Below are 14,582 nucleotides of genomic sequence, written 5' to 3'. Positions count from 1 at the left end.
TAACTTATACTGAAATAACTGTGCAGCGTAGATGTAGCCACAGGCAACTGTGTCTGGCTTATGCAGAGAGTGCAAGGTAACGGAGATCAGGCCGACTTTCTGTTCTCCTAGCTCACTGTGCCCGATCTATTCAGAGGCCTCAGGGAGATATTTGCCATTAACCAGGAGCAGCACTAAGCCATCGATTGGAATCCCTCAGGAGCCCGACGTGGTTTCCAGATGGTTTAGTTGATTAGTCCGAGTCGTTAGGCATGATTTGGGCCGCTTTAGTGAACCAGAGAGTCCACACGACTATTCAACCAAACCAGCAGCTTTCCCGTGGGCTGGTAGAGCGGAGTGAAAGTCACGGAAATGCTTTTGTAACCCACACACCTGGGCTACGTCTACACTGGCAGCTTCTTGCGCAAGAACTCTTCCACGAGAGAGCGTCTACACTGCCATGTGCTTTTGTGCAAGAGCATCCATGACAGTGTGGACGCTCTCTTCCGCAAGAAAGCTCTGGTGGCCATTTTAACCATAGGGGCTTCTTGCGCAAGAAATTCATGTTGCCTGTCTACACTGCCCTCTTCTGGAAGAACTCTTGCGCAAGAGGGCTTATTCCTCCTGGGGAGAGGAATAACTCTTCCAGAAGAAGCCCTGTTTTACAACACTATATTGTAAATTTACTCTGGAAGAACACTCGTGCAGTGTAGACAGCTGGCAAGATTTTGCGGAAGAACGGTTGACTTGCGCAAGAAGCTGCCAGTGTAGATGTAGCCTAGCTAGCGTGGTTACTGAGCAATGGAAGTGGTACCTAGACCACAGCAACAATTAAGACCAAGAGACCTCTACAGCATAGGCTGGCAGCCAGCTGGCTTTTAGTTCAGAGAGTAGAGGCTCCTCTACTTAGCTCCAGCAGTCCGAGGTTCAAATTTGCCTGGTGGAGGCTACACTTTCACATCTCTGCAAAATGGGAATAATGCAAATCTAACTCCCTCCTGGGGTGGGAGTCTCTTCAGTGGCTGGAAGCCCCTGGCTACTGTCCCAGCGATGTCACACCTGCAAGAAGCTGAAGGATTAGAGGCAGGGAAGGCGGAATATTTGCGGCTGGGGATGGTAAGAAGCCAGTGTTCCCTGTCTTCACAAATGTGAGAAAGGCACTGACCCGGCCCCTCTCCATCGCGAGGGGCAGAGCTGGTCCAAAATTTTGGTCCACACCTTGATGGAGGCCTGTCCTGAGAATTGTTACAACATCCTCAGCTCTGCCTGCAGCACCTCTGCAACACCCGTCTCAAAGCACTTGGCAAAGGCACGCCATGTTTACCATCGCCTTTTGACCGAAGGCGACACGGCGAGGCAATGGTACTTTATTGTTTACATGGCACACGACTGCATTGGGTGCTTATCGGTCACACATCCATCAGCGGTTTTATGCTGGCAAAGCCTAGAAGCCAGCTGAGATTGGGAAGCCATTGTGCAATGCACTGTACAAACACAGTCTAAACCTGCTATCAATGGACTTGCCCCGGGCCACATGGCAAATCAGGGGCAGAGGATGGACTGAGAACCCAGGGGTAATTTGCATTTCTTAACCATCAGACATCACTGCTTCTCCAGGGAGCAGCCAGTCTTTTCGATGGGTCTTTTTCCTAGCCACAGATATGTTGATCTCACTCCCCTGCATGCAGGCCATAGGGTTCAGAAATGCCAGTTATCATTAAAATGTACAAATTGTAATGTCTCAATCTATTCTATTCTACTCTCCGAGCTTCCAGAATGGGGCAGAATTGTGGGCAGCTTCCAGGTGGGCCGGGACTAACCTGAGAACAGACTTTCTGGAGGTGTTTTGGCACTACCATGCCTAGCCTGCGGTGAAAATGCCACCGTATGGGGGGAAAAGCATATCAAAATGTTTCACACTCAATAAAAAGTATCAGTTCCAGGTGAGGGAATAGTCTGGCGAGATTAGGGGGCTCCGATTTCATGCTAATGTATTGGCATGATAGATTTACAGAGGCAATAAGAGGTCGTCATGTCATAGGACTACATGAGAGCAGGAGAAGGATAATGTTGTCGTTAAAATGCTATATTGGGACTCCTGAACTCCTGGCTCAGTTTCTCACTCTGCCACCAACTTCATGTGTGGCCTTGGTCAAGTTACTTTATCTCTCCACGCCGCGGTTTCCCTTCTACTATGCAGAGGTGATCACTGATTCATTTCTCCCATCCTTTGTCTGTCTTCTCTATTCCAATAATAAATTCTTCTGACTGTGGGTATGTACAGCACCCAGCACAGTAGACCTCGGGAGTCTAGTGTAACATAGATTACAATACTAAGTGGCCTGAGATTCTGCCTGCCATACCATTCCGGGTGATCCGTCACTGCTGCTGACATGTATATTGGTTGTCATAACTACCTTAGGCCCCAGAATGTGACTCCAGTTTCATTGAAATCAAAGTGATTTTTCCCCATCTTGAAGTTAAATACTCCAGGGGGACACATGGGGTGAGTCCAACTCTGTTGGTGGAATGATGAGCAGAGCAGGGAGGGTCCCTCTCCCGTCTGCAAGCCAATTAAAAATTAAATAAATCACATTGCTGGTTTACAAATAGAACTGTTACTCGTTACTCGCTGTATTAACAGGCTGCTTTTATTTTATTTTACTTTTTTTGTTGTTGCAAGGCTGTGAAAGACGTTTGTTTCAGTTGCCAGCTTCTCTCCAGAACTAATGTGGGTGGATTGTGACAGATATAATTTCTCCATCCTACAGTTTCATCAACTTGAGTTCTGTTAAACTACACCCGCTGGGCTTAGCTCCTTTTAAAGTTTCCGCTTTGACAGGTAGATTTATTAGTCTTGAAATTTGTACAAATCAGATGTCACTCGTGGCAACTTGTCAAAATGTCAGTCTGGCGAGAGAGGCATGAAAGGGTTTTCTGGAGAGAGAGGGAGACGGGGAGGCAGGCTTTAAAGAGCTCGAGCAAAAGCAGAAGAAAGGAGCTGGGAGGGACCGCAGGCTTCTTGATCCTGGGGGTTTTACTTTATTAAATATCTAGCGCCATACAGTGGGAGATGCCGTTGGATCCAAATCTCCAGGACATGAAGACTGACAGCTTCCACTGATGGCTCCCGTCTCTTTCCGAGTCAAGTTTCTCAGCTTGTTATGTACATTTAGGGGAAAGTAGAGAGGGGGAGAGCAGGAAGGGCAAAGTTCGGCTCATTTTTAATGCGGTTTTGTTTGAAATGTTCTGTTTTATCCCTACCAAGCCATGATCTGTGCTGCAGAACTGGCTCCGGAGGGAGAGGTATTGTACAGGCTTTCTCCTAGTAAACTGCATTCATGGTGTTATTCAGCAGAGGAGAGAAAATAAAGAAAAATAAAGAAGACTTGGCCAATGGGATGCAAAAGGTGCTGAAAATAAAGCTACCAACATTCGGAATCAATGCACCCCAGCACCGATTTTCTCCTGGATTTCTTTCTCCAAATGCCAGATCACCGCCAACCTCTGTGCAGCGTAAATCCAAGGGATGGGCTTTTATCGCACCGGATAAAAAAAATTGACCAGAATAATTCCACGATCCTTTAGACCAGTGGTTCCCAAACTTTTCCGCATCATGCCCCATTTGATTTTTGAAAAACCCTCAACCCCCCCCGCAAATAGCTTGTTGAGCATAAAAAAAGTTTTAAAAAAAGGAATTGACTGGGACTAAAAAACCAGGCATGGACCCTTTAATTCCCGGGACCAGCGTACTCCCGGGGAAAAGACAAAAAAAAAAAAGTTGCCCTTTTAAGAGCAGAGCAGGCATTGCCCTTTTAAGGTGGCCATTTTGAAGTCATTTTGAAGTCTGCCCAGATGGACCAGGTTCTTTCTTGGGAGGGATTGATGGGAGAGGGCTGGGTTGCCTCGTGCCCCCCCTGGAATTTCTTCATGCCCCCCCAGTTTGAGAACCTATGCTTTAGAAAAAGCAATTTCAAAATGTAAACAGGGGAAGAAAATTCCTCCCTGACCTTTGCAGAGCATCCGTGTATAGCTTGAAACACGAGTCCATTTAACTCTTGCCCTTGACTTAGTTTTGCACAGTGACAAGTGCATTAATGAAAAAAAATTATCCAGCCCTTTTAAAAGTCTACCCTTACTATTTATTTGGCTCATCACATGCACAGAGTCCATTCTCATTACCTCTCCATACAAGGGATCTCTACTGATACCAATGGAAATTTTCCATGCACAGAATTTGTAGGATTAGAGTTTAAGGGTCTGATCCAAAGCCCAATGAAATAAACAGAAATCATTCCCTTCACTTCATTGGTGGGTAAAGCCCCGATATTAAAACTGTGTCTGAAAAGAATAGTAGAGGCCCAAAGGATGACTGATAAAGACAAGTGCTAATGATATTTTAAGCGCTCATCAGAACAGATTACTCACTAGAGCTGATCGAAAATGGCATTTGGTTTTCATAAAATTTGACCAGAGATGAAAACCATTTAGTTCCATAGCACTTTTTTGGTGTGGAACATGTTTTTTCAATTAAATGAAAACTTAAAAAAAAAAAAAAAGTTGGCATTTGAAAACCAAAACATTTTTCCCTTTTTTCCCGCTGTTCCCTCTTTAATCTTCAAGCCCTACCTCCCTACCCAAACTCAAATCAACCTGGAAAATTTCAACTGAAAAGCACATTTTCCATGACACACTTGATTTTGTTTGAAAAGTCATTTTTGGCTTAAAAAAATGTTTTGACAAAGAAATGTGAATCAGCACTCTTACCCTGGACAAGAGGGAGGGAGTCAAATTTTGCAAAGCTTCTATGTATAAATAAATATAAAAGTTAATGTGTATGTATAATCCGAGTGCTATTAAAACAGACGTAGAACGTTATAGTGTGCAGTGCCAGTCACATCATTCTCAGAAGTACAGTGTTGAGAAGACAAACAAATGCAGCTAAGGGTAACAATAAAATAGACTCTTTGGCCTTGTCTGCACCTTATGGAAGATTGACGCTGCCACCGTTGATCTTTCAGGGTTCGATTTAGCAGGTCTAGTATAGACCTGCTAAATCAAACTCAAAGGGCCCTGTCGGCGCCAGTACTCCTGGCATAAAGGAAATCAACGGGAGCATTTCTCCCGTTGGCCTCCCGCTGGGTGGATGGAGTGAAAACATGATTTAAGATACGTCGACTCCAGCTACGTAATTAACATAGCTGGAGTTGCATATCTTAAGTCGAATTTCCCCTTTAGTGCAGACCTGGCCTTTGAAAACAAACTTGGCTTTTATGATGATGATAATGAAGGAGACCCAATGGGACAATTGGGACATAGCAGGGTTCCTTGTAGAAGGCTAGGTAGTAATGACAAAACAGTTTGCCTAATCTTGGTCCCGTTGAAGTTAACTGACAAAAATGTCCATTACATTCAATAGGAGCAGAGCTGTGTAACTTTGTGCAATGTTTTTAAGAGCAATCAAGGAGTGGCTGAGAAAACACTCTTTCAGTAGAACAGACAGGTTGATCTGTGCGCACAACCCCAGGGCCACTTTTGGGTCGAAAGGGAGGCTGCTAAACTCCACCAAAGTTGCTAGGTAGTGAGAGCTCAGTGGATTCCACTTAAAGATGATTTGAGTTCAGTGGCTAAGTGAGAGCAATCCCATGAAGCAATATTCTTCCAGGCTGTTCTGTGGCCCCATGTATGGCAGCATTTTGGCTGTTGTTGTTGTTTTACCCTGTGGCGACGCTTCCTTCCAGCAGTTCCCTACATAATCTCAGCTGGAAGTTCAAACTCATCCATTCATGTCAGGGGGAGAGTCTCTTAATCATCAAGCTCAACTTTCTCAGAATAATAAGAACAAAACTGGTGACAGAGAAATGAGCTTCCATAATTTCCTTATGTAGCTATTGGCGATGGGCGCCAACATAAGAGAGAGCGAGAGAGAGAGAGAGTACGATTAAACCCGGGCCAAATCAACCACATAAGGGAGAGCCAAAACTTGTCACTTAATAGAGATGGTCCTATGAACAGAATGGAGCAAAATGACATTTGGGTCTGTCTGGAGATACTTGGGAATGATTTCTTAAGACAGGAGACTTACCTAGCAAAAATGGTCTCTTGTACAGTGTTACTATAAGCGAAAAATCTCTCCTCCTTTAGTTTAGAGTTTTTTATAGCACTCAGCACTGAAGTGCAAAGCAAACTGAACTGAGTTTCATCCACACATTTCCCACAACAACCGAAGAGAAGAGCTGCATAGGAAACATGTGTCCTGCCCTGCGAGAACATTTGAGATTTCAAACATTTTTCCCATCCCAAATTGGGATGAAAAGTTAATATTCGAAAATGTCTATTAACCAAACAAATGTTTTGGGATTGGAGCAACTGAAATTTTTTAATTATTTTGACATGTTTCTATTCAATTTTGACCATTGAAATCAGTTGTTTTAAACTGTCAATTAACTTACATTTGGAACAAAAAGTTGTGTTGAACCAAAAAGTGAAACTTTCATTTAGAAAACGTTGAAATGGGCCATGTTGACAATTCTGAAACTTTTAAAAAAATGGGAAGTTGATTGAAAATGACCCGTTCCCACAACATTTTAGTTGCAATGAAACAGCATTTTCCATGAAAAGCCGTTTTGTAGGAACGTTCCTGACCAGCTCTACCAATGAGCAGTAAGAAGAGGATTTACTGTCTCTCTTCTCCTGTGATAGGCATTCACATTGTCATCTTTGGAGTGAAGGCTGCTTTTCCCATTCTCGTCTTTACTTTGCTGGTAAAGGGGTTCACCAGAACAAATAAGATGAAGACGTCGATGTGGACTTCAGAAGTTCTGAGCTTCACCCAGGAAATCAATTATGTGCAGCTGGAGAGAAATCCTCCCATACAGCGAGCCAGCACATGGCCTATGCATCCATTAAGTCCCATGCCAGATCTCAAAACTGCACCTACATGGCGCATAAGCTTTGTGTGAGCGCTCTGTGGGCGATCAGTTTCTAATACTGTTTCTGCATCCCTGTGCTGGTTTGCCTGAGAGCTTTGGCAGTGTCCCCTCCCCCCCCCCACTAGAGCACATACTCAGATGTTATTCTCTGAGTGTAAATCAGTCCCTTGCAGCAGGATGCCAGCATTGCATGAAGCAACAGGGAGTGTCAGATAGACAAGAGCTGGATTTGAACAGCAGCAATGGGTCGAGGGCCTAAAGAGTCCAGTGGAGGGTGCTGCAAAATCTCTACAGGAAAATCACTCTGTGGCATAGGCAGATACCTCGCCACTCTGGAATAGAGAGAGGATGAAAGGATGTAAGGGAAGGGGGAACAAACACAGTTGTCCAAACATGATGGGGCCCGTTCCTACAAGGTGTGGAGTGTCTCAGGTGGGTTGCTGAGCCTTGTGAATCCATTTTCAGCTTAGGATGCTCGGTTATCTTGCAGCACTGGGCGCTTACAAAGGGCTGATTGGTTATTATTAAATATTGGTATTTATTAGCACTTCGGAGTCCCATTGGGGAGGCCAGAACCACACTGCACCAGGCGCTGTACAAACACATAACAGAAAGAGGATCCCCGCCTGCAAATCTTGGCTTAGCTTGCGCCATTTTTAGTGCCTTCTGATTTCCCTCCCAAGTGACAGCACCCTGTTTCTTCTTGACTCAGGGAGTGCAGAGCTGAGAAGAAAGAAGGACAATGGAACTTTTACCAAATCGCATTCGAGATGTGGTCTGAGTTAGAAATATTCAGCGCTTCAAATCAGTCCCGTTCTTTTTGTATTTCGTCCAATGCCTTTGTCTACTCCTATAGAGAAGATACAGTAACCAATCGGAATTAGCAGATGGGGCCATTTTGGCTACACACCGGCCATGTGGCAAGGCTCAGCGCCAAACTCTGACCAGGAATACCTGCAAATGTGGGGGTGCTTGCAAACTGCCTGCCCTCATCGGTCATCGGCGCAGATGGAAAACAGGCCCTCCGACGCTACAAGAATGAACAACTGCTCTTGTTAAAGAACCCTCTGTAGGAGACTCCTAACCCCTTGGGACCAGCTGGAATTGCGTAACACACCAAAACAGCAGGTTACACTCAGCGGCGGGGTTTTGACTTGGGAAATCTCTCCTGCGGACAGGTTCATCTCTGCCTTTCGGGAGATCTGGCTACTTCTTCGGACCTCGCTCTCCTTGGTTTCCCGTTGCACGTCTTCTTTTGGGGTGAAATTCAGTCAGCGCAGGATCTGTGCACCAGCTGTAACCTCAGACTAGGACATGCCTGACAATTGCACATGGATTCCTCAGCACCCGGGGAATCCTCTCACAATTCACTCAGGTTCCTCACTCACCTTAACCATGTGGCTGGGTTTTTCGGCCCTGTCCTATGGAGGGCGAGGGGGAGAGCAGCATGTCTGTATTAGAGAAAAGCGGTGTAGGTTGGGAATTTGTTGCTTAATGAACAGCTACATCCCACACTTATCTCTTGGAACGTTGTGCAGTGGTTATCTCACTAAAAGAGGAGCGGCGAACGGGGGGAGAAGGGGGAAGCCTCACTTCACAAGCGAAGATTTTCTTGAAAAGAAATCACTTTATGTCAGTGTTTGCTGATTTCCTTTCATGTGGCAAACACATTACGGCAGCTTACTTTCTGCACCGAGTGTCATTAAGGCAGGTACAGGGAGTTCCATCATGCCTTCTGGGTTGCAGACTGCCGTGTCCTTCCTGGGGTCAGTTTTAAAGCTGTAGACCTGTCATCTCTGGAGGGCCAGCGTGTGGGGAGGGGTGGAAGCAAAAGGGAGTCAACGCCTGTTACTAACGAGGCTCCGGGTTTTCCATGTACTGCGTGTATCTACTTAGCCCTTTCAGCTCAGCCAGCAGGGAAAGCAAGAGAGGAGGGGAAAAGAGTCTGGCATGAGTTCAGAAAGCTCTCCAGCTTGCACATCTGGTTCTTGTATTTCAAAGTTAATTAGTCATATTGAGGCTGTCTGAAGATAAATTTATCATCCAGAAAAAACACAAACAGTTTGAAAAATGAAAGGAAGTGAGGTGACATGCCTTGACGTTTAAATAAATCATTTTAACATGATTAAAAAACTTGTCCTCTCTGACACTCGGAGCTGGTTACTTTGTAAAGACTTTTTGACAAAGACAAGTCCCTGTTTGGTATACAAAGCCCCTGCCATTCAATTATACAGAATAATCTTTGGCCAATTACTTTTCTGAGTGACTACTGGCGCAGACAATGCACAGCTGCAGCGGTTTGTTCGCTGGGGCTCAAGCCAAACTATAGAGGAGCTGGGGGAAAGGGTCACGTGGCCAGACCTTTTAACCACTATTTTAATCCAGAGGCGCTGAGCGGAAGAAGCGGGGAGGAGGGGCGAGGGGAGCTTTTTAATTGGACTGCGAATGGAGAACCAGAAAACGGCCTGCCACGGAGCTGTCGACGGGGGGGAACAGACCTGGTAACCACCCGCTTGTGGCTTTCTGGGGTGACTCCGGAAGGAGGCGGGGCGGGGAGGGGATCGACAGGCGTCAGTTACCAGAGAGAAATATCCAACCTAGACCTCCCCCACTGCAACTTGAGCCCATTGCTCCTCGTTCTGTCACCACGGAGACCAGCCTCTCTGGAACCCCCTGCATGGAGTTGAAGGCTGCTCTCAAATCCCCCCTCACTCTTCTCCTCTTACCCCATAGGGACAAGGGATGAAATTCACATGTGGACGATGGCCACAGCAAGAGGTAGGTCTCAATAAAGCCATCAAAGTAGGTTTTCAGGGGGCGCATAGGCCTTGGACAAGGTAGAGTGAGTGGTTCAGATGCGTCAGTAGAGAGATTCTGGACAATTCTGGGTTTTCTACATCTGGCTGTTAGAAACAGCAACGGGGGCCACCAATTAGCAATGAAATTTGGGCCACTGGCACCCCTCCATCAGGGATGCTTTAAAGAGAATGAAATCAATTTGGTTACTGGACGGTGCCCCCTGAGTATTGTTTATGGTATGCGATCAACATGGCAACTGTGAGACGGTTATGTACCATTGTACTACCCGACCGACCGACCGACCAACCGCCCACCCACCAACCAACCAAAGCAACTCCTCCCGAAGCACATTCAGGCAGAAACAATGTACTGGCACATTCCCCTGCTGAAAACCGGTGTCAGGTTTCTGGGGTTGATGGGCCACTTCATGACAGATGTCGCAGTGGGCCTGAGGTGATGCTACATTTGGCCATCATCGCATTCTCATATGAATTCCCTCCCATCCCTTTGTTCTGTTCCCGATGCAGCGTAGGAGTGATAGGCTACAATTCCAGCGTTTTCTCCTATTAATGATTTTGTCTCGTCACTTTTGCTAATGGGATAACAAGAGGTGCTGGTTATGGTGCAAAAGTCTCATCGCGTTGGTAATTTTTACTGTAACATGTTAGCGATCTGTCACTATCTCTTCCCGCTAATACCACGCAAAAGTCTTATTAGATCAGTGGCTTTAGTTTTACATCCGTATTATCAAATTTCTCTCTCGCTGGCTTGAGTAATAGAAGGGTTGTGATTAAATAAAAAAAAAAAACCTCTGAACATGAATGGGAAGAAAGCCTGGTATGTCAGCTTGACGATATGTCTAAAGCTAAACCTCTGTCAATCAATATGAGGGGAAATCAGTGCATCCCATGGCCCAGAATGCTTTTTGGGCTGATTCTCCATTTTGATAAGAGGTTTTCAGGCACATTTGAGTTTGGTGGGGCTTAGCTGAATCAATAATGTTTTACTAGGTTCAGTCCCATAGAATCCTAGAATCCCAGGGCTGGAAGAGACTTTAGGAGTTACCGAGTCCAGCTCCTTGCCCAAAGCAGGACCAATCCCAACTAAATCCAGCCAGAGCGTTGTCAAGCCAGGACTTAAAAACCTCTAGGGATGGAGATTCCACCCCCTCCCTAGGGAACCCATCCCAGTGCTTCACCACCCTCCTAGGGAAATAGTTTTTCCTAATCTCCAACCTAGACTTCCCCCACTGCAACTTGAAACCATTGCTCCTTGTTCTGCCATCTGCCACTACTGAGAACAGCCTCTCTCCATCCTCTCTGGAACCTCCCTTCAGGAAGTTGAAGGCTGCTCTCAAATCCCCCCTCACTCTTCTCTTCTGCTGACTAAACAAACCCAAATCCCTCGGCCTTTCCTCAGAAAGCATGTGCTCCAGGCCCCTAATCCGTGGAGAGCCCTTCCTTTGGATTTGATGGGCATTGGTTTAAGCCCATCTAGCACATTTCCTCCTTGGTTCTCAAACTGCTTTGAAAAGCAGGCCAGAGTCATTATCTCATTTCATCGAGAGGGGAAACTGAGGCACGGGTGACGCACCCTCATGGACCAGACCAGAGCTGACCTGTTTCACACCTCTGTCACGATTGGTCCACCATGCCGAGACAATAGAGTGTCAGCCTGTTGCGCTCAGGGCTTGGGGTTCATGGACACCCAGCAAATCTGGCTTTGACTGTTGCATTGTCTGTCCTAGCATTGACTGTAGCCAGCTGACATGAGGGTCTCTCTGACAGTCGTATTGCTTGAGAACTAAGCCGTATCAGGTACCCCAGCTAGTTTTCTGCTGTAGCTAGGCTATGTCTGCACGGCATAGTTTTTTCAGAATAAGTATTCCGGAATAGTTAGTCCGAAATAGCTTATTTTGAAATAGCACGTCTACACTGCAGGGAAGCTTCCAAATGAGTCCAAGGCAGGCTCCCCTAATGTAGACGTGCTATCTTGATGTAGAGCCGAGAGGAATCACTTCGAATGGCCGTGGGGAGGGGCTATTTCGAAATAGCAGCAGTGAAGCGTCTACACGTGCCTTATTTCAAAATAGCTATTTCGGAAGAGGCATTATTCCTTGTGGAAGGAGGTTTACAGAAGCCAAAATAAGCCGTCCGTTATTTTGAAATTATTTCAAAATAATGGAATTGCTGTGTAACTGCTTGCATAGTTATTTCGGAATAACGGCCGTTATTCCGAAATAACGGTGCTGTGTAGACGCACCCTTGGTGAGCATCTTCTGGTGTGCGGGGGAGGGCAAGTCACTTCCCCGCTCTTGGTAAAATGGAGCTCAAAATAGCCCTTCCCTAGTTCACAGGGATGTTACGAGGATCCATCCAGGACTTGGATGATGTTCAGAAGCTATGGCAACATGAACAGATCGTAGAAAAATCAAACAGTCGAACTGGGAGGAACCTTAAAAGGTCACCGAGTCCAGTCCCGTGCCCTCACGGCAGGAGCAAACACCAACTAGACCAGTGCTTCTCAACCTTTTTTTTATAAACTACCTATATTTATAAGTACCCCCAGTTCCTACAGTTTTCAAACATACAACATTTTTTTCTACCATTGCAACACATTTGTTTAAACAACTTAATCGTAGCCAGGCGGGCGATGAAATTTTTGGGTGTAAAAAGTACAAAAACAATTAAGCGCTGTGAAACAAAACTTCAGTTTTCTCCAAATTTCAGTTGTGTTGACGTACCCCCCAGACTTCTCTCAAGTACCCCTAAGGGTGCTCATACCACTGGTTGAGAAACACTGATCTAGACCACCCCTGAGAGGTGTCTATCTAACCTGCTCTAAAATATCTCCAGAGATGGAGATTCCACAAACCTCCTTGGGCAATTTATTCCAGTGTTTCACCACCCTGACAGGCAGGAAGTTTTTCCTAATGTCCAACCTGAACGTTGGTTGCTGCAGTGTAAGTCTCTTGTTCTATTATGAGAGGTTAAGAAGAACAATTTTTCTCTCTCCTTGTAACACTCTTTTAGGTACTTGAAAATGGCTTTCATGTCCCCCCTCGGTCTTCTGTCTGGGAAGAAATCAAAAGGTGCAATTAACCTAGCAGGATGAGCGAGTCACCTCTGTGAAACACTAGACATGGGCTCTTCTGGGTGTGCAGGAAGCAGACATGTGACACCAGGTGATGTTTAATGGAGAAAATGAATATTCAGGGTTTTTTCCAGGAAGAATCTTTGACTTGGGTGCTAGTTACAGTTACAAGGCTCGCGCATTTCTCGCTGTCAGAGCCTTCTTCGTAATTGTCCCAAAGTTCCTTGATTATCTCTAACGAATGTGTCAGCTGCCTTTGAAGTATCAGAACAGTCTCATCACCCCTTATGAAATAATAAACATTATTTGCAGGCGCACTAGAAATATAGACACCCTGTCAGCGCGGCTGTCAAGCTGGATGGGGTGGGTTTCACCAAGATGCGGCTGCGCAGGGCCTGCACCACGCTCAGAGCTCTGAAAGGAGCAGGAGGCTTTTTAACGCGGAGAATTTTGGGTTTCCCATCTGATTTAGAAGACCCTGGGTCCAGGTGCAGGGGGCTGCCTGGCATTGGGACCAGGCGTTGGTTCCTGATGGCGAGGAAGGCTGCTACTCCCAGAATAGCCATGGCCCCAACCTGTAACGTGTAGGTTTTCATTAGACGGCTCTCTTGTAAGCAAAGACCAGCCCCGACGTGTTTAGCTAGAGGAGCAGGGAAGTGCACAGCGCAAGGCAGTATGATTGCAGTATGATTGCAATTAATCAGTGGAATTGCTGGCGGGTGGGCTCAGGTCTTTCTGAATTGCTCATCTTTTGGGGGGCTCACAGGGGTTGCTATTCTGGGTGTCGCTCCAGCCCCAGCGGTGGCTTCGGAGAGTGAACAGCGCTCGGGAGCAAGAGGCGTATCATCGAGGCAGGGTGCCCTGAGGGGCCTGTTGCGACACCGGGCGGGTTGGCTTCGTCGCATCCGAAATGAAGACCCCACGGCAGCCCAGGGAATGGTTTTCCCACGAGCACCCGTCTGAGCTGGTCGGGCGTGTCGCTCACAAGGAGCAGAGCGGGGCACAAGGGGGGAGTAACGGGGACCCGGAGAAAGGGGGAGGGGACGGCTTGAAAAGCTCCACTTCTGTTATGGTCCTGGCAGACCTTGCCATGGCCAGGAAGGAGGCGCTTGCCTGGGGGTGGCAGGTAGAAGGGGCAGGGGAAGGTAAGACCTTCCCAAACGGCCAGTCTGGCCCCGCCCACGCTCTGCTCCCATCCCCCGTCAGTGCGTCTCCCCCAGGCTCCTGGGGCTGCCTGGACTTCAGACCCCCCAAGGCCAGGGCTGGCCGCCTGCACCCGGGGCCAGGGAGCTGCCTGCTGAGTGCCCTGGGAAAGCCCCCCCTCCATGCTTCTGCTGGGGCTGGGGAAGGCTGGGGCCATGTGCCATCTGCTGGGGGAGGGATGGCCTGTCCCTGCAGTGTGGGGGAGGGGGATTTGGTTCCCAAGGGGCTTTGGACAATAGGGGCGGGGCTTTGGACAGTAGGGGCGGGGCTTTGGGCAATAGGGGCGGGGCTGGGGTGGTTGCTTATGGTTCCATCCAATATAAAAACAAAAGAACGGCCAGACTGGGTCAGACCAAAGGTCCATCCAGCCCAGTATCCTGTCTGCTGACAGTGGCCAATGCCAGATGTCCCAGAAGGAGTGAACAGAACAGGGAATCATCAAGTGATCCCTCCCCTGTCACCCATTTCCATCTTCTGACAGCCAGGCTGGGCAGGGATGATGTCCCTAGACTCTGTTTAACTAGATAAATTCCTGGAGGCCAGGTTCATCAATACTTATTAAAGTCCTGGTCTTTA

The 14,582-nt window shown here is 47.1% G+C and overlaps 1 long non-coding RNA gene across 1 annotated transcript; it reads left to right on the top strand.

Annotated features, from left to right (window-relative positions):
• Nucleotides 1-9,293: 9,293 nt before the first annotated feature.
• On the top strand, nucleotides 9,294-12,880 carry LOC142820941 (uncharacterized). Its single transcript, XR_012897960.1, has 3 exons — nucleotides 9,294-9,412; nucleotides 9,645-9,689; nucleotides 12,743-12,880. It is a non-coding gene; the product is annotated as an uncharacterized LOC142820941 (long non-coding RNA).
• Nucleotides 12,881-14,582: the final 1,702 nt, after the last annotated feature.

This window comes from Pelodiscus sinensis, chromosome 28 (assembly GCF_049634645.1).
Source record: "Pelodiscus sinensis isolate JC-2024 chromosome 28, ASM4963464v1, whole genome shotgun sequence".
Lineage (NCBI taxonomy): Eukaryota > Metazoa > Chordata > Testudines > Trionychidae > Pelodiscus > Pelodiscus sinensis.
Note: the sequence above shows the minus strand (reverse complement) of the source record. Positions and strands in the feature narration are given on the sequence as shown.